General features: G+C 42.9%; 1 long non-coding RNA gene across 1 annotated transcript in view; it reads left to right on the forward strand.

Annotated features, from left to right (window-relative positions):
- Positions 1–26,698, forward strand: part of LOC137315315 (uncharacterized) — a 189,889-nt gene that overhangs the window by 54,242 nt on the left and 108,949 nt on the right. The gene's annotated exons all lie outside the window — the stretch shown is intronic.

The following is a 26,698-nucleotide window of genomic DNA, read 5'->3' on the forward strand; positions in this document are numbered from 1 at the left end:
TAGTGATACACTAGCTGATCATTTCTGTGCATGTAGTTGAGATCATAACGAGCTGGAAATTTCGTTGAAGTTTTCATCTTTCCTGCCTCTAGAGGACAGAAGATATCTGTAACAGTCATACTTTACAAACAGCTCAAACCTTGTCTGGTGCGGCATTACTGTATCCGCATTTTGGATGTGAACTTCAATTTTTATTTATGTAACAGAAACAAGATTAAACAGTAGGAGTTGAAGGGCAACTGATTGAGCATCAAGGTAAATCATTTCATTCAGAACTCCCACATTCTACTTCTAAAATGTATGAGGTGACTGTTAGGGAGAGTGGTTATGCTAATTATACTCAATTTACCTATTTAAATATTTTTTTTCATTCGTTCATGGGATGTGGGCGACGCTGGCAAGGCCAGCATTTATTGCCCATCCCTAATTGCCCTTGAGAAGGTGGTGATGAGCCGCCTTCTTGAACCGCTGCAGTCCGTGTGGTGAAGGTTCTCCCACAGTGCTGTTAGTTAGGGAGTTCCAGAATTTTGACCCAGCGATGATGAAGGAACAGCGATATATTTCCAAGTCGGAATGGTGTGTGACTTGGGGGGAACATGCTGGTGGTGGTGTTCCCATGTGCCTGCTGCCCTTGTCCTTCTAGGCGGTAGAGCGCGCGGGTTTGGAGGTGCTGTTGAAGAAGCCTTGGCAAGTTGCTGCAGTGCATCCTGTAGATGGTACACACTGTAGCCACAGTGCGCCGGTGGTGAAGGGAGTGAATGTTTAGGGTTGTGGATGGGGTGAAAATCAAGCGGGCTGCTTTGTCCTGGATGGTGTCGAGCTTCTTGAGTGTTGTTGGAGCTGCACTCATCCAGGCAAGTGGAGAGTATTCCATCACACTCCTGACTTGTGCCTTGTAGATGGTGGAACGGCTTTGGGGAGTCAGGAGGTGAGTCACTCACCACAGAATACCCAGCCTCTGACCTGCTCTTGTAGCCACAGTATTTATGTGGCTGGTCCAGTTAAGTTTCTGGTCAATGGTGACCCCCAAGATGTTGATGGTGGGGGATTCGGCGACGGTAATGCCGTTGAATGTCAAGGGGAGGTGGTTAGACTCTGTCTTGTTGGAGATGGTCATTGCCTGGCACTTGTCTGGTGCAAATATTATTAATAAAATATTTATATTTCTCTACAAATCGAAAATTTCCTGATTTTTACCATGCAAGATATAGGTAAAGTCACTGATGTGTTAGCAGTAAATAATCAGTACATAATAGTTTATAAAAAAACAAGTTTCAATCCTGCATAAACCCTACCTTAGTAGATTAAACCCTAGGTTAATAAATAACATTTTACATAATTCTAGTTGAAAGAGAAATATCCTTGGTTAATTATAGGTAAGTTACGTCATCCAGGTGTGATTAGGCTGCCAGTGTTTCAGATAAAATAATTGAATGAATGATAGTGAATATTGATTTGACACAAAAAAAGTTTGTTAAAATTGACCAGCACATGAATGTTTCCACTTTTAAATCTCCATTTAAAAATATAAGATCACTTACTTATGTTCTTGGTTCAAATCTTGCTGGAGGGAACATCTCATGATGTATGTCATTATTTAGACTTTTCCTGCAACCTTCAGTTCAAAATTATTTGGGCTGTAACTTATAGGAAGTGTGAGCTGATAATAGCACAGCGAGGACAATGAGGCACCTGGGCCCTCTGTGAACGCTGGAACCAACGGTGTATCTCCTTAACAAACGAGATTTAAGGATTGAGAAAGAAACAGAGGAACGACGGAGAAGGAGGGTGAATTAGAGTCAAATCACGTATAGAAACAGAAATAAAAAGAGGGAAAGAAAGATTAGATTAGGAGGGAAAGAAGAGAGAGACAGAAAGGAAAAGTAAGAAAAAAATTTAAAAATTTAAAATCTGCAACAACAATTTACTACATGCAGGAATGAGATTGAACACTTTAAATTGTTCCCTTTCTGGGCCAGAGAGGATGATTGGCATTGCATTTACAATTAACACATCATTAAAAGGGTACTTATGCTTTTAATTGCCAGACTTAACTTTCTGCGGCAAGTTTAATGAGCAATTAATGTGCAAATCCAGCAAGTTCTTAAAAATAATGGGGAGGCTAAGGGCGAGATGCTGTTTGTGTGAAGCAAAGGGCGGAGCGATGAAAATCGACCAGCAAGTTCTGGATATTCGCAACGTATCTCTTAATCCCCTTAACTTGCTGGCCGAGTTGCGCGTGTTGTTAACACGCCGTTATTTTTGCAGCAAGATTCAGCCCATTGTCTTTTTTTCCCTCAAACTGTCGTGAATCATTTTTAAGTTTATAGCTATCTGCAGTTATATACATTGAGGGTCTTGTACAGTTCTGCACCTTTGATTACTGCTACACGTTAACAGAGTTGGAGGATTAGGTTGGTTGGAGGGGAGGTTGGCATTGAGAGACCACTGGTTCAGTGGGTGTATATGAGGCTTGTTTGAGCAGCATATGGCCTCTGGAGCTGTTCAGATTAGCAATGGGGTGCTGCTGCTCCCCTCCCATCAGATAATCATGGCTCCATTCAGCTGCAGGAAGTCAAAGGGATATTGCTGCGACTTTCATTTATACGTTTCAGTAAATTCCACACGGGGATATGAGAATGGTGTTTCGGGGTCTAAGTTGTTTGAAGAGCCAATAATTTGGCTGTTGAAAAGAATATTAATAAATTCAATGCATGTCAAATACTGAGCATGATTTACACTGGGACGCACTTAGAAATAGAAGTCAAAGCTATCTAAAAACTATCTCGGATACTTTGACTGGGCTTGAAAAACAAGTTTTGCTAGAATCCTACCTATTATAAAAGAAACAATGCAGGTGCATTTCCTTATATCATGCAATCAGGAAGAGAAAAAAAGTCTGTTTTGATCCGTGTACATTCACAGATATACACACAGTACCATTTATAGCAGTGAGTTTAGAACACTACCCTTTTGCACACTAGTATTTAGAACAGTATTGTTTACCTTGCACCATGTTCAGAAGAGTGATCTTTAGGATGCATATATTGAGACTATGTTAGCTTTCCTCAGTTGGTAGCACTCTTACCTCTAAGACAGAAGGCTGTGAGTTCAGGCTCCACTCCAGAACCTGAGCACATTATCTAGGCTGATACTTCAGTGTGGTATTGAGGGTTAGCACTATTTTTGAAAAACTTCAGAGGAGGTGTTAAACCAACCTCTCATTTGTGTTGAAGCGCAGCACTACTTGAAGAGAAACAAGGAGTTCTGCCAATGTCATGGCCAACATTCCATGCCACCAAAACAACAGCAATGTGGGTTTATATCACACCTTTAATGTAGAAAAAGATCCAAAAACAGATTAAATGGCCATTTATCTCATTGCTATTTTGTGGGATTTTGCTGTGCCCAAAAAAGTTGTTGCCTTTGCCACCACACTTAAAAGAGATTATTTGTACATGAAGCACTTTGAGATATTTCTGAGAGCTGTGATAACATGTTACATGAATGCAAGCGCTTCTTTCTTTAGAGCATTTTTTTCTGACATGATATTTACAACAGCCTCTTCTTACAAATACCACAGTGCGAGTAGAAGAGCATAGCATCAAACAATACTCTTTTAAACATACTGTATGTGAAAGGTAGTATTCCAAACACACACATAATTAGTGCCCGTATGCACCAAGAATGTTTAGAGCAGCCCTATAAGGACAGTGTTCTAAACACACCACACCAGGCTAAGGTTTTGACTTCAGGTGTATAGGCCCTGTAGGCACATTTCCTGTGGTAATTACTTATGATTACTACTCTTATAAGAAAGTTGCAGTTTTCAATAAAGACCAGTTGAAATTACCACCTACGGTAAGTTAAAACACTAAATCAGGGCACACCCTCAATAATCATAGTTGTATCTTTATAAAAAGCACTGTGGTTTTAGTCCCAGAAACAATTTTAGTTTTAGTTTGATCTCCTTGTATCAAATTTTAGTTGAAAGCCAAATTTTCCAAGTATGTATAGGCAGTGAGCAACCTTACCCACCACTGGCCATACGGGGAAATCACAGAGAATGATCTGTGATTTTCTGATGTGCATTGGTGGCAGACCAGTTTACCCACTGCTGGTGCATACTGACAAAATTTGCCCCATGGTCTCCATTAAGAAATTTAGCCCTAATTTTAGTCTCTTCGTTTGTTTCCAAATTATAGTCAGATTTCATCAAAAATTTTGTATTTGCTTTTCATGTTTTCATTCTAGTCCTTTCAGGTTTTTTTTCAAAATTTATATGTCAAAAATGCCCAAACTGTTGTTTTACTTCTCAAACAACTTGCAAGGCTAGAAGAAATGTTGAAAAATAATAAACTGGAACTTGCATGGCAACTAAAACTTTATTCATCTGTTTTGAGTTCCAACACTTGTTCCAAATGTTGTTTGGGGCAGAGCTGAGTCTGGGTACTCTGCCACACTAATCACTGACACCTAGCAAATGGCAGGCAAGGTGCATTCATACTAGAAGAAGACTGCATACAAGTCAAGAGAAAGGAATGCCACCCCAAGGCAGACATTTACTCCCTTCAAGGATAAAGCTCTGGAGTTTCTGGGCAGATAAACAGTGGAGTCTGTAGGAAGTGGAGAAATAGATCGTACGTGGAAGCTGCAGGTTGATCAGAAAAGTCCCCATGTAAGGCCTCATCAGCTCCTGCCGCACAACTGCGATCTCTCAACATAAATAACTGAGGTTTAAAATTTCCAATTTCTTTAGAAACCGTCATTGGCATTAGCCGTTTACATCACCCTCACCTCCCAACTTTTCTTTTCATTCTTGGGATGTGGACGTCGCTGGCAAGCCCGGCATCTATTGCTCAACCCTGGTTGCCCTGAGAAGGTGGTGGGACTTCTTCTTGAACCGCTGCAGTCCATATGGTGAAGGTACTCCCACGATGCTGTTAAGTAGGGAGTTTCAGGATTTTTACCCAACGACAATGAAGGAACAGCAGAGTTTCAGTGCTAAGACTCTCCACTATATTTTTCTACTTTTGGCACTGCAACTGTACCAAAAAATGGGAGCAGAGGGAGCAACCACTCCCCCAATATTATTATAATGGTGCAATTCTCCCCAGTAATCTGAAACAAAAGACTTCTAGCTTTGAGGAAACTAATTACAATTGCCTATGGCTAGTCTTTGACTATATGTCACTTCCACCATCATTTCGGTGAAAGACACCCTTTGGTCTGCCCAAAACTTGCTGGTCTTCCAGTGCAAGGAGCTGTCCTTGACCGAGTGTTGCAGACTGGCACATTCCAAGGTCCAGGACTACGTGCTCATGGACTCACTGAAGCTGGGTGCGGCCGCCGCAAAAGCTCTGTGGGGAAAGGCTACTGATTAGAGCCTTCCCACCATTGTATACCGAGGGGCTGGAATCAGGGAAAAGCGCCCTCGGGCAGAATGTAAAATACAAATTTATGTTAATGTACCTGCAATGAATCTGTAATCAAAAAACTGTATTGATTGTAATAAAATGAGGCACCCTATAGTGTCATGAACTGTAATTATGTACGATGTGTAACTGTATTGTTGAAATCATATTTGAACTGTACTTTATGTACCTTGCAAATTGTATAACCTGTATTGTATACGTTTGAAATGTGATATGACAGCTGTATTGTTACAAATTTTATGAATAAAGTATATTTTTGGAAAAAAAAATGTCACTTCCACGCAGGCCGATCTGTGAGTGGTGTTTGGTCTGGCTGCATATGCACACCAGGCTCTGCTCTGCTCCCCCAATGTTGAACTCCAGTTGTGTTAAATGGTAGTAATTTAAACACATCACATGTAACAAGTTGCCACAATTCACCACATGTAAAAGGGAACAGATCAAAATACAATTGTGTGTAAAAGGGAACTGTTTTAATTCTTTCCATGTGAATCATAGAATCATAGAAGTTACAACATGGAAACAGGCCCTTCGGCCCAACATGTCCATGTCGCCCAGTTTATACCACTAAGCTAGTCCCAATTGCCTGCACTTGGCCCATATCCCTCGATACCCATCTTCCCCATGTAACTGTCCAAATGCTTTTTAAAAGACAAAATTGTACCCGCCTCTACTACTGCCTCTGGCAGCTCGTTCCAGACACTCACCACCCTTTGAGTGAAAAAATTGCCCCTCTGGATCCTTTTGTATCTCTCCCCTCTCACCTTAAATCTGTGCCCCCTCGTTATAGACTCCCCTACCTTTGGGAAAAGATTTTGACTATCGACCTTATCTATGCCCCTCATTATTTTATAGACTTCTATAAGATCACCCCTTAACCTCCTACTCTCCAGGGAAAAAAGTCCCAGTCTGTCTAACCTCTCCCTGTAAGTCAAACCATCAAGTCCCGGTAGCATCCTAGTAAATCTTTTCTGCACTCTTTCTAGTTTAATAATATCCTTTCTATAATAGGGTGACCAGAACTGTACACAGTACTCCAAGTGTGGCCTCACCAATGCCCTGTACAACTTCAACAAGACATCCCAACTCCTGCATTCAATGTTCTGACCAATGAAACCAAGCATGCTGAATGCCTTCTTCATCACCCTATCCACCTGTGACTCCACTTTCAAGGAGCTATGAATCTGTACTCCTAGATCTCTTTGTTCTATAACTCTCCCCAACGCCCTACCATTAACGGAGTAGGTCCTGGCCCGATTCGATCTACCAAAATGCATCACCTCACATTTATCTAAATTAAACTCCATCTGCCATTCATCGGCCCACTGGCCCAATTTATCAAGATCCCGTTGCAATCCTAGATAACCTTCTTCACTGTCCACAATGCCACCAATCTTGGTGTCATCTGCAAACTTACTAACCATGCCTCCTAAATTCTCATCCAAATCATTAATATAAATAACAAATAATAGCGGACCCAGCACCGATCCCTGAGGCACACCGCTGGACACAGGCATCCAGTTTGAAAAACAACCCTCGACAACCACCCTCTGTCTTCTGTCGTCAAGCCAATTTTGTATCCAATTGGCTACCTCACCTTGGATCCCATGAGATTTAACCTTATGTAACAACCTACCATGCGGTACCTTGTCAAATGCTTTGCTGAAGTCCATGTAGACCACGTCTACTGCACAGCCCTCATCTATCTTCTTGGTTACCCCTTCAAAAAACTCAATCAAATTCGTGAGACATGATTTTCCTCTCACAAAACCATGCTGACTGTTCCTAATTAGTCCCTGCCTCTCCAAATGCCTGTAGATCCTGTCCCTCAGAATACCCTCTAACAACTTACCCACAACAGATGTCAGGCTCACTGGTCTGTAGTTCCCAGGCTTTTCCCTGCCGCCCTTCTTAAACAAAGGCACAACATTTGCTACCCTCCAATCTTCAGGCACCTCACCTGTAGCGGTGGATGATTCAAATATCTCTGCTAGGGGACCCGCAATTTCCTCCCTAACCTCCCATAACGTCCTGGGATACATTTCATCAGGTCCTGGAGATTTATCTACCTTGATGCGCGTTAAGACTTCCAGCACCTCCCTCTCTGTAATATGTACACTCCTCAAGACATCACTATTTATTTCCCCAAGTTCCCTAACATCCATGCCTTTCTCAACCGTAAATACCGATGTGAAATATTCATTCAGGATCTCACCCATCTCTTGTGGTTCCGCACATAGATGACCTTGTTGATCCTTAAGAGGCCCTACTCTCTCCCTAGTTACCCTTTTGCCCTTTATGTATTTGTAGAAGCTCTTTGGATTCACCTTTGCCTGATCTGCCAAAGCAATCTCATATCCCCTTTTTGCCCTCCTGATTTCTCTCTTAACTCTACTCCGGCAATCTCTATACTCTTCAAGGGATCCACTTGATCCCAGCTGCCTATGCATGTCATATGCCTCCTTCTTCTTTTTGACTAGTGCCTCAATCTCCCGAGTCATCCAAGGTTCCCTACTTCTACCAGCCTTGCCCTTCACTTTATAAGGAATGTGCTTACCCTGAACCCTGGTTAACACACTTTTGAAAGCCTCCCACTTACCAGACATCCCTTTGCCTGCCAACAGACTCTCCCAATCAACTTCTGAAAGTTCCTGTCTAATACCATCAAAATTGGCCTTTCCCCAATTTAGAATTTTAACTTTTGGGCCAGACCTATCCTTCTCCATAGCTATCTTAAAACTAATGGAATTATGATCACTGGTCCCAAAGTGATCCCTCACTAACACTTCTGTCACCTGCCCTTCCTTATTTCCCAAGAGGAGGTCAAGTTTTGCCCCCTCTCTAGTCGGGCCATCCACATACTGAATGAGAAATTCCTCCTGAATACACTCAACAAATTTCTCTCCATCCAAGCCCCTAATGCTATGGCTGTCCCAGTCAATGTTGGGAAAGTTAAAGTCCCCTACTATTACCACCCTATTTTTCTTGCAGCTGTCTGTAATCTCCTTACATATTTGCTCCTCAATTTCCCGTTGACTATTTGGGGGTCTGTAGTACAATCCTATCAAAGTGATCTCTCCCTTCTTATTTTTCAGTTCTACCCATATGGACTCAGTGGGCGAACCCTCGGATATATCCCCTCTCACTACTGCCGTGATGTTCTCCCTAATCAAGAACGCAACTCCCCCTCCTCTCTTACCTCCTGCTCTATCTTTCCTATAGCATCTGTACCCTGGAACATTGAGCTGCCAGTCCTGCCCCTCCCTTAGCCATGTTTCAGTAATAGCTATAACATCCCAGTCCCATGTACCCATCCATGCCCTGAGTTCATCTGCCTTGCCCATCAGACTTCTTGCATTGAAATAAATGCAGTTTAATCTAGACTTCCCTTGGTCTTTGCCCTGCTTTCTCAGACCATCTGTCCGGTCATGTTCTGTACACTCTCCCTTACTGCTTTTTGTTTCTGTCACCACTTTATTTCCCACTGACTTCCTGCATCGGTTCCCATCCCCCTGCCACATTAGTTTAAACCCTCCCCAACAGCACTGGCAAACACTCCCCCTAGGACATTGGTTCCAGTCCTGCCCAGATGCAGACCGTCCAATTTGTACTGGTCCCACCTCCCCCAGAACCGGTTCCAATGGCCCAGGAATTTGAATCCCTCCATCTTGCACCATCTCTCAAGCCACGTATTCATCTTAGCTATCCTGTCATTCCTACTCTGACTAACCCGTGGCACTGGTAGCAATCCTGAGATTACTACCTTTGAGGTCCTACTCTTTAGTTTAACTCCTAACTCCCTAAATTCAGCTTGTAGGACCTCATCCTGTTTTTTACCTATATTGTTGGTGCCTATATGCACCATGACAACTGGCTGTTCACCCTCCCCCTCCAGAATGTCCTGCAGTACTGGAGGGATGAACTCGATAGGCGAGTATCCTTTACTCATCTGATGTTCTTATGATGTCACACATATGTATGAGGGAGCTGCTGTAAATAAACTGCATCAAAAAGAATCTTGATCTAAATACACAACATGGTAAAGGCACTAACCCAACTACACCTGTACCAAAATCCCCTTTCCGTTTGCTATTTCATGTTATTTACTATTCATTGTAGTAAAGTATTTGCTGGTGGCTAACTAGTCAACAGGATCACTGGTTGGTTGATTTTGAATGATAGTTTAAGGTGATTACAACAACAACTTGCATTTATTTAGCATCTTTAACGTAGTCAAACGTCCCAAGGCGCTTCACAGGAGCGTTATCAAACAAAATTTGACACTGAGCCACATAAGGAGATATTAGGACAGGTGTCCAAAAACTTGAGGTAGGTTTTAAGGAGCTTAGAAGAATAAGCTCATTGGTTTGTTCTTCTTCCTGCTCCTTTCAGTGATTAGTAAAAGCCAAGTACATATTCCTGTACATAATTTACACTGCATGGTTACTTTTTAAACCTGAGTGACAGAATTAAATAATTTAAATTATTATGAGCTACGCACAATACTATCTTCTTGTTAGTTCTCAGAATTTGCAGTAAGCAATCTCTGACAGACCACATTTACTGCAGAATGTTGGAGTCATTAGAACAAATTATGCTTTCCAGAATAATAAATGTATTGCAAAATCCTGACTGCCAAAAACACATTGTCTGAAACTTATCCACAGATGGGACCGTACTTATCAGAAGATGTTGAATAATTACAGTTAATGGGCTTTCTTGTATTTTGTGGCAGGTATCCATTTTGGCTGCGGAGTAGGAGTGAATACATTAAAAACAGAAGCTATATGTAATGAATTATACATTTAGCTCTTTCATCAGGCATAATGTTTCTGGGGCTGAAAATATGCAAGCCCGATGTCGCGGCATAAGTGCCGGGATGAGCCAGCTCAGGACCTCTAGAGCTGACCTTGCCAATGTTCATGAGCTCAAATAGAGGTCCCTTCATTTAAATGCCTTGGATGGGCAAGCGCACAACTAGGGGAGCATCTCAGGGGCCTGCCTGCCCCAAGACATTTCACATTGCAGCAGAAGCAGCTACCAGCAGCCAATGTCAAAAAAGCTTACCTGCTGTCTTTGGGGTTCGGGTCATGACTCAAACCTAGATTCACAAGTGGGCCCCACTTCGATGGAAGTGATTGCTCTCATGAATTGGAATCAGTAGTGCCTATGGAGTGGAACCGTCTGGGCAATGTTCACCGGGAACTGTGAGAGGGATAGTTAGTGTGGAACTATTGAAAAGGTATTTCCCAGTGTTCCAGGAAGGGGAATGTAGGATAATGTGTAATATAATAGGTTAACCTCTTGGTATAGATAAAGAGCATCATGGGTTAATTAGTATAGGGAGCTACAGTGAGAGTATAGAGAGAGGCCGAGACAGAATGTGCAGTACAGCATGTATACTGACAGGAAAATTGAGGACGACCTTCAAGCTGAGCAAGTTAAGGCATGGAAGCAGTATCAAATGCAACTGGTGTATATGTAATTAATTGTATTCCTGTAAAACTGGGTTTAGACAATAGAATCTTAAATGCAACTTGTATCACATGACTTTAGTACTGTCTCAGTCAAAATAGTCAAATGTGGGGGGAGGTTTACCATGAAACAGACAAGTATAGTTGAAAAGTACTGGGAGAAGCTCAAGCAGAACGTTGTAAGAAAAACAAGAGGTAACCTTGAGAAGAGATAAGAACTGGGGCCTCATGTAACTGCTAACAGTTTCATGCCTAAGCCAGTCATATGATCAGTTTCAGACAAAGGGATAGCACATAACCAGAGTCACATCATATCCTATGATAAAAGTTGTATTGTAATAAAAATATGAATGTCGAATGCAATGTATCTTCTGGAGGTACTTCTGATCAAGAATTGACCTAGATTGGTGACCCTCTCGATGGATATCCTACTTGTGAGTGTAATAGACATACTTGCTTGCTTGGAATCACATGTATGTTCACTACATCTTGAAAGTCAACTTGTCTCCAGAGTCCAAGGGCCCGATTTTAGCAGGGGTGTGGGTTCTCGGCGGGTGGGCCACGCGCCCGGTGAAATTAGTGGGTTTCCCGTGCGATCGTAGCAGGCAACCCACTAATTGGATCCACTTACCTGCTCCTCCGGGTCGGGCTGCGCATGCGCAGTAAGATCTGTCAGCTGGAGGCGCTCTATTTAAAGGGGCAGTCCTCCACTGACAGATGCTGCAACCAATAGCAAAGATGACTGCATGGAGCAGCCCAGGGGGAAGGCTGTTCCCAGTTTAATGATGCCTCACCCCAGGTATCAATACATGGCGTGAGGAGGAGGGGGAGGACAGAGATCTTCCACCCGGCGGGCGGGAGGAAGCGGCCCGCCTCCGCCACCAGGAAGGCCTGGCTCGAGGTGGCAGAGGGGGTCACCTGCGCCACCAACATATCGCCCACCTGCACACAGTGCAGGAGGCGCTCCAATGACCTCAGTAGGTCAGCCAAAGTGAGTGCACGTAGTCTTTCCCCTACACTCCGTCTGCCACATCACTGCCCCCACCCCACCCCACATCTCCTTCGGCACTGCCAATACTACTCTGTCACATCACCCCTCATACCCACTCAAACCCCATCCTCATCTTACCTGCACCTACTCACCCCGCCACTACCACGCAACCCAATCCTCATACAATCTCATGGCTCTATCCCATACTCACCCTCTCGTGCATCTCTCTCACGGCCAGCCTCACTCAACCTGCCACCACCTGTGCTGCAGCCACAGGGCATGCATCACATATGTGCAGTAGGCAGCGTAAGGCAAACGTGTCGTGAGCATGAAGGGGATGCACAAGGGTGTTGGAGGGTTTGTCATGGTTGTTACTTCTATTGAATTTCAGAACAACTCACATCACACATTATATTGGCACCACTACTGCCATGTCTTCGCGAATCCTGTCCGGTTTGTGCAATAATGCCCGCTCATGGGTATCACTATGAGGACCCACCACTGATGCCACCCATTGTGTCACTGCATAGTGGGTGTAGGTGTATTTGCAGGGCTCTTCTGCGCAGACGACTGAGAGACATCGGCGATGTCCCCGGTTGCACCCTGGAAGGCTGTGGAGGAGAGGTTCGGGAGGGCAGTGGTGACTTTGACAGCGACAGGTAGGAAGATGGTGCACGGGCCAGCCAGGAGCAGCTCGGTATGAAAGAGGCTGCAGATGTCCATGGCTACATGTCGACTGACTCTGAGCCTCCGTGTGCACTGCTGCTCAGAGAGGTCCAGGAGGCTGAGCCTCGGTCTGTGGACCCTGTGGCGAGGGTAGTGCCCTCTGTGACGCATCTCTCTCTGTGGTAGCCCTCCCTCCTGCTGTACAGGTGGATGTGTCACAGCACTCTGTTGTGGAGCTCCACGTGTCAGAGGTGGACGGCGTGGATGGCGAGGCTGGTGATGCTGTTCGCCCTCCGAGGAGGTCATGACTGCAGCTACGGCGGCCCCCATCCGCAAGATGTACATCTGAGGGGGTCCGCAAGGTAGGTACATGTCTCCGGACCCCGGGGTAAGTATGCAGGTTGGTGACTTTGACCGTCAGGAGGAGGGTGGTCGAGGCCAAACTTTGTCCCAAGTGACAGAGTGGCCTCCTGCAATGGGTGAGGGTCTTCCCCCCCCCCACCCCCCCACCTGTCAAATGGACCTTTGCAGCTGCCACAGGCTGACAGCTGCAACATGTCCATTCGATCTGGGAATGTTTCCCCCAGTGTGGGAAACAGTCCCATGTTGATCCAAAATAACACACAGTCCCTTAATCAGGTCAGTTAATGACCTGAAATAGCTAAATAAATACTCTCAAATGGCATCCCGCTGGCTTTAATTGCCTGTGGGATTCCCACCAGCGGGGGCTGTGCGCGCACGCTGGCGCGTCAGCGGGGAACCCGGAAGTGGGCGGGATCGAGGCGGGATCCGGTCGGGATCCTGCGTTTCACGATTTTCGAGGGCCCCCCCCCCCGCCGAGAACGCACCCGATAGCGGGTGCTAAAATCGGGCCCCAAGTCTTTCTTAGGACTGCATTGGAAGTTCTACATGATATCAGTCGTACCTCAACTAATGAGAGTTCTGTTGAGATTAATGGGAAATTAATTGGAGGAAATTTCAGGATAGCCCTAGAACTCCCCCAGAAACATCCCCTTGACATAGGGAGCCAGGCACCTTTCCCATCAACTTCCATTCTCCTTCTTCCTGATGCTCAGAAAGTGATGGTTCTTTTTGCAACAATACCAACTTGCATTTATATGGCACCTTTAATCTTAGAAACAAAAAATGAATGCTGAGCCAAAGAGGAGATATTATGAGGGGTGACCAAAAGCTTGGTCAAAAAGGTAGGTTTTAAAGAGGATCCTAAAGGAGAAGCAATGAGCCTGAGGCATAAAGGTGGTGATACTGACTGTCGCTGGTATTGCCATCCACTACCTCTCTAATCATAGAACCATAGAATCGTTACAGCACAGAAGGAGGCCATTCAGCCCACCGAACCTGTGCCAGCTCTTTGTAAGATCAGTCCAGTTAGTCCCATTCCCCCGCTCTTTCCCCGTAGCCCTGCAAATTTTTTCTCTTCAAATATTTATCCAATTCCTTTTTGAAAGCCACAATTAAATAAGCATCCACATCCATTCAGACAATGCATTCCAGATCATAACTACTCGAGGCGTAAAAAAGTTTTTCCTCATGTCTCCTTTTGCTCTTTTGCCAATCAAAATCTGTGTCCTCTGGTTCTCGACCCTTCTGCCAATGGGAACAGTTTCTCTTTATTTAATTTATCTAAACCCTTCATGATTTTTAACACTTCGATCAAATCTCCTCTCAACCTTCTCTGCTCTAAGGAGAACAATCCCAGTTTCTCCAATTTATCCACGTAACTGAAGTCCCTCATCCCTAGAACTATGCTAGTAAATCTCTTCTGCACCCTCTCTAAGGCCTACACATCCTTCCTAAAGTGCAGTACCTAGAATTGGACACAATATTCCAGTTGTGGCTGAACCAGTGTTTTATAAAGGTTCAACATAACATCTTTGTTTTTGCACTCTATGCCTCGATTTACAAAGCCCAGGATCCCGTATGCTTTTTTAACCATTTTCTCAACCTGTCCTGCCACCTTCAAAGATTTGTGCACATATACCCCCAGATCTCTCTGTTTTTGCACCCCCTTTAGAATTGTACCATTTGGTTTATATTCCCTCTCCTCCTTCTTCCTGCCAAAGTGTATCACTTCGCACTTCTCTGCATTAAATTTCATCTGCCATGTATCCGCCCATTCCACCAGCCTCTTTATGTCCTCTTGAAGTCTATTACTATCCTCCTCACTGTTTACTACACTCCCAAGTTTTCTGTCATCTGCAAATTTGGAAATTATATCCTGTACACCCAAGTCCAAGTCATTTATATATATCAAAAAAGCAACAATCCTAGTACTGACCCCTGGGGAACACCACTGTACACCTTCCTCCTATCCGAAAAACAACAGTTCACCAATACTCTCTGCTTCCTGTCACTTAGCTAATTTCGTATCCGTGCTGCCACCGCCCCTTTTATTCCATGGGCTTCAGTTTTGCTGACAAGCCTGTTATATGGCACTTTATCAAACGCTTTTTGAAAGTCCATATACACAACATCAACCGCGTTGCCCTCATCAACCCTCTCTGTTACCTCATCAAAAGACTCAATCAAGTTAGTTTAGCACAATTTACCTTTAACAAATCTGTGCTGCCTTTATTAAACCACACTTGTCCAAGTGACTTAATTTTGTCACTGATAATCGTTCTAAAAGCTTCCCCACCACCAAGGGTAAACTGACTGGCCTATAGTTGCTGGGTTTATCCTTACACCCTTTATTGAACAAGGGTTCAACATTTGCAATTCTCCAGTCCTCTGGAACCACCCCTGTATCTAAGGAGGATTGAAAGATTATGGCCAGCACCTCTGCAATTTCCACCCATACTTCCCTCAGCAACCTATGATCCATCCTATCCAGACTGGGTGACTTATCTACTTTAAGCATAGCCAGCCTTTCTAGCACCTCCTCTTTATCAATTTTCACCCCATCCAGTATCTCACCTTCCTCCTCTTTTACTATGACTTGGGCAGCATCTTCTTCCTTGGTAAAGACAGATGCAAAGTATTCATTTTGTACCTCCGCCATGCCCTCTGCCTCTATGTGTAGATCTCCTTTTTGGTCCCTAATCAGTCCCACCCCTCCTCTTGCTACCTGTTTACTATTTATATGCCTATAGAAGACTTTTGGATTCCCTTTTATGTCAGCTGCCAGTCTATACTCATACTCTCTCTTTGCCCCTCTTATTTCCTTTTTCACTTCTCATTTGTACTTTCTATAGTCAGCCTGGTTCTCACCTGTTGTAATGCAACAGAACCTGCTAAAGGAGTTTCCTCAGAAATTCCCAAGTAGATGTACCTTAGCCTGTAGACATGGCTGTATCAGTTAAGATAGTCTGCCTTTGTTTTTGATTTGTTCTTGTTACGTAGTTGTCCTAAGAGCATTAACAGTCAACCATATAGTGTGGGACTGGAGTCAAATGAAGGCCAGACCAGGTTCCCATTCCTGAACAACAGCTGGGTTTTTACAACAACCTGTCAGCTTTCATTGGGGGCAATTTTGACTTTGTGCGATAGTGTGAAACAGGCTGCCAATTTGCTATCACCTGTTTTACACTGTCGCATAAAGTCAGAATTATCTCCAAGGTCTTTTTCTGGTGTTAGCCTGAAATTACCAGGTTTTTTAATTCAGTTTCACAGCTTGGAGAAGCAGAATTTGAATTCATAGAATCATAGAAGTTACAACATGGAAACAGGCCCTTCGGCCCAACATGTCCATGTCGCCCAGTTTATACCACAAAGCTAGTCCCAGTTGCCTGCAATAGAATCATAGAAGTTACAACATGGAAACAAATGTAATTCCTAACCTCTGGATTGCTAGACTAGTACTATAACCAATAGGCTATCATACCCTGGTACAAGCAAACCTGCTTATCATTACCATTTTCACTTTATTCTTCCATCTCCAAAAACTTAAATAGAGAGGAATTGGACAGCCCAGAATGTGCCTCTCCTTCACCACCCATTTTATCTGTGCATGTTGAGTATGCGGTGCATATTCCACAAGAACATTTTGGAATGATGCTCAGCCTCCTTTCAATATAATTAGCACACATTATAATAAATTAAAGCTCTTGCACAGAAAAGACTAGTCAGAAGAATCAGTACTGCGTAATTCGGGCAAGGATCCCTTGATATGGAGCTCTGCCCGATGCCCCACCCCATCCTGCTGGGGCTAAGCAAGCAACCAACAATAAAATTTGCCCTTTGGCTGGAAAAATGGACCCATGTAGGATATAGAAAATTGAGACTGCAACTTTGATTATTATGCTTGTCTAATCCAGCAAGATAAAGTGAGAGTATGATAAGTCAAAACGTCCACAATGTAATTACTGTTATTAAGTAGCATCTGTCTGCATAAATACTACATCTGGCATGTTGATCTGGTTTTTCTAGGAACTAAATGCCACCATTAAACATGCAGGAGAACCTGATCATTTTCTAAATGTTTCCTATAAATGAGGCATGAACTTCTGTGTGTTTTCTCTCGTTCCTTGTTTCTCACACTGCTTCCTTGCTCATGCTTCCCATTACCTCTTTCCTTATTCCTTGGGTTACTGTCCGGTTACTGGATGACTGTGTAGATCTCTGCATTCCTCCCCCTGGCTCTAGTTTAACAATCCTATTCATAGTACTGCCAACCATTGTTCCCCATTCCCTGTATGTAGCAGAGATTAAAGAACAGGAAATAGCAATATAAAGTATAAACAAGAAAAAAAATGTCCATCCCATCTATCATTTTTTACAGTTTTCTTTTCAGGCCCGCACAGAAAGTTTTCATCTCTCTCCTGCCTCAATGTCAAATCCACATTCTTCTGCTCCTTTAGCAATGAAGCAATGTCGTGGGAATACCATCACCCCCAAGTTCCCTTCCAAGTCACACAGTATCCTGATGTCGCTGGGCCAGTATCCTGGAATTCCCTACCTAACACCATTGTGGGAGCACCATCAGCACACGGATTGCACGGGTTCAAGGAGAAGGCCCACTACCACCTTCTCAGGGCAGCTATGCACGGGCAATAAATGTGGCCTTGCCATTGTTGCCACATCCTGAGAACAATGTTTTAAAAATCTGTCATCTGAATCTTGACTCTCTACAGCAGGTAGAAATGGTATTTCAGGTAGGCTGGAAGAGTTTGTTACGCCGTTCCGGTTATTGCCTCACTGGGTACTTTATAATACAGTTTCTTGATATTCCTGCAGGTTGGCAAATCAGTTATTGCCTCAATTTTAAAATTTTCATCCTTGTTTTCAAATCCCTCCATGGCCTTGCCTCTCCCTATCTCTGTAACCTCCTCCAGCCCTACAACCCTCCAAGATCTCTGCGCACCTCCAATTCTGGCCTGTTGCGCATCCCTGATTTTAATCACTCCACCATTGGCGGCCATACCTTCAGCTGCCAAGGCCCTAAGCTCTGGAATTCCCTCCCATAACCTTTCCGCCTCTCGACCTCGCTCTCCTCCTTTAAGATGCTACTTAAAGCCTACCTCACCTGTCCTAATATCTCCTAATGTGGCTCGGTGTCAAATTTTGTTTCATAAGGCTCCTGTGAATCGCCTTCGGGCATTTTACTACATTAAAGTTGTTATATAAATGCAAGTTGTTGTTGTTGTGAGAGCTGATCAGCTTCTGCTGCAACAGTTGATTTACTGCTTTAAGGAACCCTGACAACAGGTGAGTAGAGAGGAGAAGGCATTTCGTTGCCATTTATTCTTTCATAATGGCTGCTATCTCTTGCAGCTGATGGCTGTTCTCCCAGCTATCGTTTGGCTAATTGCCACTCTTGCACATCTTGTTGCTGCCCTTGTACAGTTCATCTCGCTCTTCCAGCTCTCCTGCCGGCTTCAGGGGTTCATCTCTACAACAGGTATCAGTAGATCACTATTTAAAACAACACAGAATTCCTTTAGTGCTAGAATTTGTTACAATTTTACAATTGTAAAGAGTGGTCAGATCCCCTCCTTGTCATTTGGTTTTCACAAGGTGTTAAAAAGCAGAAAATACTAAAAGAATTTTTCTCTTTAAAACCTACCTTTTTAAAAAAAATAGTATTTTGTTTTACTAAAAAAACCTTCATTAAAAATAAATGGCAAATAGGAGGTGCTCCCAAGAATAGTGTTTAATCCCCTATTAGTCATTTAGAGATTCTTTGTATTTCTCCTATCTTCTGCAAATGAGGGGGAAAAAATTAAAATGTAAGAGAAAAAAATAAATCAAGATTGAAACCCTATGGGGATGAAATTCAACTATGGCGGAGGCACAGAATGGATAGTAGTGTATTATCTATCTCACCTGATTAAAACCAATGGATAGGAAAATCGGAAAGAGTGTATAGTGAGCAGCCCATCCGCTACGTTTTGCACCCCTGCCAACGTTGAATTTCAACCCCTATATTTTTAGATATGAGAGATTTTTTATAATATATGAATAAAATTACTAATGTTCCAATTTTGAAAGCAATACAAGTCTGCACTCCAAAAGTAATTTGCTTTAAAACCCTTTGAGATGTTCAAAGTACTTTGATGAGGCAGTATATAAATGGAAGTGTTAAATAAATCAAGGACCATAATGAAAGATGAAAACATAATAGTGGATACAGCTTGTCGTTATTAGTGCTTAAGCATTTAAACTAAAATGACAGCATTACCTTAGTCATCTGAAGTAGTATACACTGTATATCATAAAGAGTTAACGTTTATCTAAAGAATCTACTACAAGCTGGGAGAAATGAAGCAAAGTATCAAAAATTAGACCATGAGCAGCAAGGGGAGTGGGACCTAGACTTAGCTGAGCACAGTGCGGGTGTGGGGGTAAGGGAGTCCTCAAAATTCTGTATGCAAATGTCAGGAATCTCAGAAAAAAAATGGACGTTTCAAAATCTGCTAACAAGAGGGTTATGATATTATGGGCATCGCAGAGTCTTGGCTAAATAATGATGCAGACTGGGAGCTGGGGTTAAATTTGCAGGGTTATAGATTACTCTGCAGGGATAGAAAGAATAAACTAGGAGAGGGTGGCTCTTTATGTTAAAGAATTAGACAAATCAGGATTGGATATAGACAAGAAGGAAGCATTGTGGATTGAATTAGATAATATCAAAGGAAAGAAATTAATAATTGGAATTTGTGACAAGCCACCCGGTTAAGAAGCAACATTAGACCTAAAACTTTATACTCAAATAAGGGAAGTATGTGAGGGATTGATCAAAATTGTTATTTTAGTGGGTATCTTTAGGGAATCTTTGGAAATGGAGACTGTGCCTCAGGATTAGAGAGAAGGGAATGTGATGCCAATCTATAAAAGGGGCAAAGAGATAACCCAGGGAACTACAGGATGGTAATTGTTGGGATAGTACCTGAGGTCATTCTGAAAGAAAAAATGATAAAACACCTGAAGAAATATGTAGCTATAAGAGGAAACCACCATGGCTTTATGGGAGGGAGATTATGACTGATGTGCACAGAAGAATCAGTGGACATTGTTTATTTAGATTTCAGTAAACCATTTGATACATTGCCACATAGACAATTGGTCCACAAGGTTGGAAAGCATAGGTCAAGTGGAATGGTTCTGAAATGGTTAGAAAATTGGCTGAAGCGGAGGGGTCAAAGGGTGGTTGTAACCTGGGGTACTTCTGGGGTCATTGCTGTTTATAATGTACATAAATGACTTGTAAATGAGGACAAAAAGCTCTCCAAGTTTACAAATGATCCCAAACTAGAAGGGACTGCAAACAACAGGAACAGGCTAATACATTCAAATGGTATTGGAGAGGACGCAGCGAAGTGCAACTAAATTTATGGACCAGGGAGTTAGAGTCATAGAATGAGACAGCACAGAACAAGGCCATTCAGCCCATTGTGGCCTGTGCCATCTCTTTGAAAGAGCTATCCAATTAATCCTCCTCCCCTGCTCTTTCCTCATAGCTCTGTAAATTTTCTTCCTTCAAGTATTTATCCAATTCCCTTTTGAAAGTTATTATTTAATCTGCTTCCACAACCCTTTCAGGCAGAGAATTCCAGATCATAACAACTCGCTGCAAAAAATTTTCTTTCCTCATGTCACCTCTAATTCTTTTGCCAATTACCTTAAATCTGTGTCCTCTGGTTGCTGACCAGTCTGCCATTGGAAACAGTTTCTCCTTATTTACTCTCTCAAAACCCTTCATGATTTTGAATGCCTCGATTAAATCTCCCCTTAACCTTCTCTGCTCTAAGGAGAACAACCCCAGTTTCTCTAGTCTCATAACAACTCGCTGCGAAAGATTGACCTGGATAATTCTACAAATATTCTAATGCAACGTTCTGATATGGCATATTTTATTCCATCTGTTTCACGCTAACTGTTGACGGTGCAGTATTAACTACATTCGGTAAAAGATTTTCTATTTCCTTTGCCTTTACACAGTATTCGGTGTTATCATTTTGTAGAATATGACTTTTGCAGGTTGGCAATGATTAAAATTAACTATACAATCTAAAATTTCCATGACATTTTTAATTATTATTTGCTGATATATATTCCTGATCTACGATTTCAATAGCGAGGAATGGAAGTAAAGATAGAATCATAAAATTACAGAGAGATATTAATAGATTAAGTGAATGGGCTAAACTGTGGCAAATGGATTTCAAGTAGACAAGTGTGAGGTCATCCGCTTTGGACCTAAAAAGGGTCGATCAGAATACTTTCTAAATGGTGAAAAGCTCAAAACAGTGGAGGTCCAAAGAGACTTAGGGGTCCATGTACATAGATTATTAAAATGTCATGGACAGGTACAGAAAATAATCAAAAAGGCTAATGGAATGTTGGCCTTTATATCTGGAGGACTAGAATACAAGGGGGTAAGAGCTACAAAAAGAGAGTATGAAAAGAAACTTGCAAGGGATATCAAAACCAATACCAAGAACTTTTATAGTTATATTAGGAAAAAGAGGGTGGTCAGGAGCAGTGTTGGCCCCTTAAAAACTGAAAGTGGGGATATTGTCATTGACAATGGGGAAATGGCGGACATGTTGAACAATTACTTTGCGTCAGTATTTACAGTAGAAAAAGAGGATAGCATGCCGGAAATCCCAAGAAAACTAATATTGAATCGGGGACAGGGACTCGATAAAATTAATATAAGTAAAGCAACAGTGATGAAGAAAATAATGGCACTAAAGAGTTGCAAATCCCCAGGACCAGATGGTTTCCATCCCAGGGTTTTAAAGGAAGTAGGTGAGCAGATTGCAGATGCCCTAACTATAATCTTTCAAAGTCCTCTAGATTCAGGAACTGTCCCTCTAGAATGGAAAATTGCACATGTCACTCCGCTTTTTAAGAAAGGAGAGAGAAGGAAACCAGGGAATTATAGACCAGTTAGCCTAACATCTGTTGTGGGGAAATTGCTGGAGTCCATAATTAAGGATAGGATGAATGAACACCTCGAGAATTTTCAGTTAATCAGGGAGAGCCAGCATGGATTTGTGAAAGGTAGGTCGTGCCTGACAAACCTGATTGAATTTTTTGAAGAGGTGACTAAAGAAGTGGACAGGGGAATGTCAATGGATGTTATTTATATGGACTTCCAGAAGGCATTTGATAAGGTCCCACATAAGAGACTGTTAGCTAAGTTAGAAGCCCATGGAATCGAGGGAAAAGTACGAACTTGGTTAGGAAATTGGCTGAGCGAAAGGCGACAGAGAGTAGGGATAATGGGTAAGTATTCACATTGGCAGGATGTGACTAGTGGAGTCCCGCAGGGATCTGTCTTGGGGCCTCAATTATTCACAATATTTATAAACGACTTAGATGAAGGCATAGAAAGTCTCATATCTAAGTTTGCCGATGACACAAAGATTGGTGGCATTGTAAGCAGTGTAGATGAAAACATAAAATTACAAAGCGATATTGATAGATTAGGTGAATGGGCAAAACTGTGGCAAATGGAATTCAATGTAGACAAATGTGAAGTCATCCACTTTGGATCAAAAAAGGATAGAACAGGGTACTTTCTAAATGGTAAAAAGTTAAAAACAGTGGCTGTCCAAAGGGACTTAGGGGTTCAGGTACATAGATCATTGAAGTGTCATGAACAGGTGCAGAAAATAATCAAGAAGGCTAATGAAATGCTGGCCTTTATATCTAGAGGACTAGAGTACAAGGGACCAGAAGTTATGCTGCAGCTATACAAAACCCTGGTTAGACTGCACCTGGAGTACTGTGAGCAGTTCTGGGCACCGCACCTTCGGAAGGACATATTGGCCTTGGAGGGAGTGCAGCGTAGGTTTACTAGAATGATACCCGGACTTCAAGGATTAAGTTACAAGGAGAGATTACACAAATTGGGGTTGTATTCTCTAGAGTTTCGAAGGTTAAGGGGTGATTTGATCGAAGTTTATAAGATATTAAGGGGAACGGATAGGGTGGATAGAGAGAAACTATTTCCGCTGATTGGGGATTCTAGGAGTAGGGGGCACAGTCTCAAAATTAGAGCCAGACCTTTCAGGAGTGAGATTAGAAAACATTTCTACACACAAAGGGTGGTAGAAGTTTGGAACTCTCTTCCGCAAACGGCAATTGATAATAGCTCACTTGCTAAATTCAAATGTGAGATAGATAGTTTTTTGGCAACCAAAGGTATTAAGGGATATGGGCCAAAGGCAAGTACATGGAGTTAGATCACAGATCAGCCATGATCTTATCAAATGGCGGAGCAGGCACGAGGGGCTGAATGGCCTACTCCTGTTCCTATGTTCCTAAGTTATGCTACAGCTGTACAAAGCCCTGGTTAGATCACACCTGGAGCACTGTGTTCAGTTCTGGGCACCGCACCTTCGGAAGAATATATTGACCTTGGAGGGAGTGCAGTGTAAATTTACTAGAATGATACCTGGACTCTAAGGGTTAAATTATGAGGAGAGATTACACAAACTAGGGTTGTATTTCTTGGAATTTAAAAGATCAAGGGGTGAATTGATCAAAGTTTTCAAGATATTAAGGGGAACTGATAGGATAGATAGAGGGAAACTATGTCCACTGGTTGGGGAGTCTAGGACTGGGAGACATGGCCTAAAAATTAGAGCCAAGTCTTTCAGGAATGAAGTTAGGAAACACTTTCACATGTGAAGGGTGGTAGAAGTTCGGAACTCTCTTCTGCAAACAGCAGTTGATGCTAGCTCAATTGTTAATTTTAAATCTGAGATTGATAGATTTTTGTTAACCAAAGGTATTAAGGGATATGGGGCTAAGGTGGGATACATATGGAGTTAGGTCACAGATCAGCCATGATCTCACCGAATGACGGGACAGGCTCGAGGAACTAAATGGCCTACTCCTTTTCCTATGCTCCTCCAAATGTGGTGCAATACACGATTTATACTCAGCCAAGGTAACTGATATTTCTAGGATATCTGTCCCTTATAAACGCCCCCGCTTTATTCTCCTTATACATTAACTATTTCAGAGTTAGCAAGCTTGAATATTACAGCCTTATCAATTGTGGTCAGTTATTTGAAATTGCTTTTCAAGGATGTACATTTCTCTTTGCACTAAAACTTTTTGGGTGTAGCCTGGAAGGCAAAGTCTTTGCATCTGCGTTCCCTGCATTCAATAAATTCAGCTGCAACAGTAAAGTAGTTACTTTTCAATGTTGATCTGCTGAATTTGAAGTTTCCAATACTGAACAATTGATTTGTTTATTACACTGAATTCTTTGGCTTCATATGATTTTAATTTGTCACTAAAAGAAACGGATGTGACAATATACCGCATAAGCTTACTGCTATAGAGTTTGTTGAGCAATTGGGTAATGATGCAATCAGCAATTTCAGCTCGCAAGTGATTTATCTGGCTCTCAGAGTGCAATCACATACCACTAGTACCTGCAGTGCATTTATGGTAAGCGTATGTGGATTCATGGATTTATTTTCCCTCAGATAAGTATTTTATGAAAGCACGTTGACAATTTGGACATCATTATGTAAAGCACCATACTGATATTGTTTGAGCTTTGAACCTCTATGTGACTCTTGTCATACAAACGTGTGTATGTTGTTAGTAATGTACTGATCAAGATTTAATGCCATTAGCTTATAACATATTCATGCTATAACACCTTTATCCCACAGTGAAGAAGTGTTGGTTCACAATGGTGGAACATAATTAAATCAGAGGATCTAAGGGGGCAAGCAGAAAGGCCATGAAAGCCAAAAAGAGGGGAGAAAAGTTATACCAGATGTCCACCCTCTTTACATTATCCAGAGATTTCCTGGAGTTATCCTGAGGGGAGCGAGGAGCGGTTATACTCCAAGAAGGTGGGAAGGTATGTAACTGGCCCTCCCACCTTCCATTCTTCCCCCACCACCAGGCGGGCACCTATTTTGAGCAGTTCCCAGAAGTATACCTTAGGCCCTGCGGCCAACCCTGCTCAGATCAGAGAATTTGCAGGTGAAAAGATACAGTCTGGAGAAAGAAGATGCAGCAGCAATTAGATTCCACCACTACTTCAAGGTGTGAGGCCCTGCCAGATGGGTGGGCTTGTGCCAGAGGAGCATCTGGCCTAGGTTAATGATCTGAACCCAGAATGTCATGCAGATTAAGCTCATGTCAAGTGGAGCGCACTTTAGGTGCACTCTGCCTGATTTGTGCCCGGTAATGGGACGTGAGGTGGGGGGTTGGGGTGGTGTAGTGTATGAGGGGCACATTACACACTAAAATCCTCTCTGGATGATGATGTGTATTTCAGCGGGATTCCGTTTTTGCACATTGCTGAGATGAAGCAACATACGCTGCAGAATTTCCTGCCATAAGACAATGGCTTAAACATATTGTGACAAATTGAAAGGGAATTAATTTTAAAAAACACTTTTAACATAATAAGGACCCAATGCTGTCCAGACGTTTCATTTTAATTTGCCTGTGAGACTAATGAAGCATGTCAGCGTCAGAGAACCTGATTTTAAAACACCGATTTTACCGCAAGGCTTGATTCACTGTGTACATAAGTCCAAAGGGATTTGTTAAAAAAAAGTCAGTACTTTTTAAAGTCAAGATATTGCACAGTTGGAGGTAAACTCTCCATTGCCTCTCCCATTGCATAGAGCTGCGTAATGCATTGATCTTTAACACAGAATGGTTCCTTCCCTATGGCATTGTTCAAAAAAGATGGGGGTGAACTTCTTCACACTCTTTGGCAGTAACGCCGTAGTTACACCACTATAGTGCTGAAAACATTGAGGAAATTAGCGTTTCAGTGTGTAATGCTGTTTATGTGGCATTATGTGGGCATACCGCTCTATGCCATCATAGTGAAGGAGGAATTACAACTGCAGCATGTCCAGGCCAGGAGAGTCAGGCAGCGTAGCTGAGATCAGAAGCCCACCAAGTACAACCCTTGTGAGGTGAGAGAGGGGTGGGTTTGAGTATGTCTGAGTGGAGGAAGGTTTTGTGTTTGTACAAAGTAGTTGTTCTGTGTTAGGGGAGGTGTTTGGCCATAGTATGGGATAGGGAGTTGTTGGTGCCCATTCCTGTGGAATGTGAATGGTTAGTAGTGGGGGTGATGCTCTAAGAGGGTCAAGAGTGCCCAGGGCTGGCACGGAATAAAGGGACGAAGTGCTTTGCCTACCCTGGTCAAGCCGTTGAACTTCTTCTATCATTGCTGTATAGCCCTCAAGGTGAGGGAGTTGGCATTGAGTGCCTGGGCCACCCCCATCCAGGCGGCAAGGCCGACACTCCTGGATGGCTTGCTGCCTCGCACAGCAAAGAGTCTGTCCCCCCTGCCTTAGACCTCTTCCAAGAGAGCTTGCAGGTCTTCTTGCAAAAAACGCACAGCCCCTTGGCAACTTGCTGCCCTGTCATGGTGCCCTATGGACACAGCTGGCCTGTGATTGGTCATGGTGCTGGCGAGAGGCATTTTAGATGAAGGTGAGAGATGCTCCGAGTGGATCAAATGCAATGGGGTTGAGGAAATAATCTCTTTAGCCTCCTCTTGCTGTCTCAAGTGTTCTGATAAGAATGCAATGGCCAGTGTCATATCCCCTCCCCTCCCAGATAGAATGACAAGATGTTCCTCCACAATTCTGCTTGTCAGGCAGAGCAGGCTCCCCAGTAGTAATGAGAGTGTTGCGAACACCCACCCTTAACATTCAAATGACTCT

The sequence above is a fragment of the Heptranchias perlo genome, chromosome 3 (assembly GCF_035084215.1).
Source record: "Heptranchias perlo isolate sHepPer1 chromosome 3, sHepPer1.hap1, whole genome shotgun sequence".
Classification (NCBI taxonomy): Eukaryota; Metazoa; Chordata; class Chondrichthyes; order Hexanchiformes; family Hexanchidae; genus Heptranchias; species Heptranchias perlo.